General features: G+C 35.2%; 1 pseudogene; it reads right to left on the bottom strand.

Moving 5' to 3' along the window:
• Window positions 1–337: 337 nt before the first annotated feature.
• LOC110743999 lies at window positions 338–2,415 on the bottom strand (annotated as a pseudogene).
• Window positions 2,416–2,748: the final 333 nt, after the last annotated feature.

Below are 2,748 nucleotides of genomic sequence, written 5' to 3'. Positions count from 1 at the left end.
CTACAGTATAACGTTGGAATCCTATGCTGTAATCACACAGGATAATATTGGAAAAATAGAAGTATTTAAATTATTTATTTACCTGTATTTTATTTTTTTGAGACAGAGTCTCACTCTGTCACCCAGAGTGGAGTGCAGAGGCATGATCTCGGCTCACTGCAACTTCTGCCTCAGGGTTCAAGAAATTCTCATACCTCAGCCTCCCGAATAGCTATTACTACATGTGCACCACCACAACTGGCTATTTTTTTTTTTTTTTGGTATTTTTAGTAGAGATATGGTTTCACCATGTTGGCCAGGCTAGTCTTAAACTCCTGGCCTCCAGTGATCCTCCCACCTTGGCCTCCCAAAATGTTGGGATTACAGATGTGAGCCACCACACCCAGCCTAAATTATTTTTGAATGATATTTTTTCCTTCTATTTTCAAATTACTTCCAACAGTTTCTAAAGACATGGTCACGGCTGCCTGAAACATGGCTTATTCACTCATGTCACCTAGATCATTCTCAAATGCTCCTGAACTTGTTGTGGTCAGTCTTTCAGATGGATATGAAATTTGTCCTGGTGAATCTACCTGGTGCTGCTGCTGCTGCTGCTGCTGCTTTTCAAATAGGTTTCTCTTGTCTTCCAAAGTTCTTTCGAAGTGAGATTTGTTCCTGAGGTCTATGGAACATCTTGAGATAAATTTGTGGAATTGCCTTGCATACTTAGCTGAATAGCTCTGCAGAGATGTGCTTCTTCATCTTCCAGGTCAATTACTTGGTGACTTAGTCCCGGAGCCCTCTGCAAATCCTCCTCCTTATCTAACATTTCTGACCCATCATTTGTCTCTAAGACTCATTCCAGGTCTGTTTCATGGAACCTTTGCTGTTAATTTATCTAAGTCTTCTGTAATAAGTTTTGGTCGATGCATTTATTGGAGCCTAATCATCTGCAGGAGTTGGTTGGCCTCACAGTCTGGCAGGTCGTCCTTAACAAGAAATATAGAATAACATTCCTGTTGTAATTGAGCTGAGAAAAGTGCAAGGTATTTATCTGATGTTAAGTCTGAAACCCTCAAGAAAGTATTCGAATTAAACATTGTTCTCCTAACTTTCTAACTGTAAACAAGTATTCTTTGTAATTGCATATAAATTATCTTACATTTATAAAGTTGATCCTGAGCCTTTGATACTCTGGACTATTGAACAAGATTAGGTCTAAACTCCAAATTTGCAAGGCATTGCTTATAATCTGAATAGAGAAAAAACAAAACCAAAGCAAAAAAAACCTGTCACTTCTATTTCTAGAAGGCTACTGTAAAAATGCGTTTCTAGTTTCTTCTCTAGAAACTCTTCCTTCTGCCATTCTCATCCTCTGTTCTTCATCTAGCTGATGTACAATTGAAGATAATTCCACAGGGCTAAAATATTCTCCTTATAATAAATCATGCCAGCAATGTTGAGTACAAAGTAAGCCTTCTTGTTTCTCATGAAAGATTGACTACTTGTTTATTTGTCCAAGAAGCTCCATTTTTTAACCAATTATCTTAATTTCAAAAATTGTTTCACTGTGTTTTCATTTTCCTACTGTGTGTTTTCTAAAACATCTGTTTACACTAAGATATCTTAATTATGCTGTAATGTTTTTTCTTGCTGTGGCATACCAAAATTTCTGTTGAAAAAAAAAATGTATCCCACTTTCTTTGGTTAATGGGCTTGATATTTAATTATCTCCATTGAGTAGTACAAAAATTATATCATATTAAACTGACATCCAAAGGATTCTATGATAATAGTCCAAAATCATAAGGACTACAGGCTTCTAGTAATGGTTATTAATATAGCTCTTTAATGTTTTTAAGACAACCTTCCTAACAGACTTAATTTTCTATTACTGTGAAAATTGCTCTAAACATTATTAATAGCAGCTTAAAACAACAAGCATTTATTATCTCACATAGTTTTTAAGATCAGAAATTCAGTAGTGGTTTATATAGCTGATCCTGATTGAGGATCTTTTATAAGATTTTAGTAAAGCTGTCAGTCAAAGTTCAGTCATCTGAAAGTTGACAGAGACTGATGGACCTGCTTCCAAGGTAGCTCACTTGTACGGTCAGTGGCAGAAAGTCTCGGTTGATTATCACATGAGTCTCAACATAAAGCTGTGCTCCCTTGCAGCTGACTTCTCCCTGATAAGTCACTTAAAAAAGTGAGATACTAATTCACATACCCACCAACAGTGTATAAACATTCCCTTTTCACTACAGCTACACCAACATCTATTGTTTTTGATTTTTTAATAATGCCCAATACCCATACTGGAGTAAGGTTGTATCTCATTGAGGTTTTAATTTTTATTTCCCTTATGATTAGTGATACTGAGCATTTTAAAAATATTTGTTGGCCATTTTTGTATCTTCTTTTGAGAAATGTCTGTTGTTGTCATTTACCTACTTTTTAATGGGATTATTTGGCTTTTTTTTCTGGCTGATTTGTTTGACTTCCTTGTAGATTCTGGATATTAGTTTGTATAAAGATATTAGATGTATAAAGATATACATCTTTGTTGGATGTAAAGTTTGCATTTTTTTCCCCAATTCTGTAGACTGTTTGTTAAATATTTCTTCTGCTGTGCAGAATCTTTTCAGTTTAATTAGGTCCTATTTATTAGTTTTGGTTTTGTACCCAAAAGAAAAGCAGTCACTATTTTAAAAAGACACCTGCATGCATAGGTTTATTGCAGCAGATTTCACAATTGCAAAGATG

The sequence above is a fragment of the Papio anubis genome, chromosome 8 (genome assembly GCF_008728515.1).
Source record: "Papio anubis isolate 15944 chromosome 8, Panubis1.0, whole genome shotgun sequence".
NCBI classification, from domain to species: domain Eukaryota; kingdom Metazoa; phylum Chordata; class Mammalia; order Primates; family Cercopithecidae; genus Papio; species Papio anubis.
Note: the sequence above shows the minus strand (reverse complement) of the source record. Positions and strands in the feature narration are given on the sequence as shown.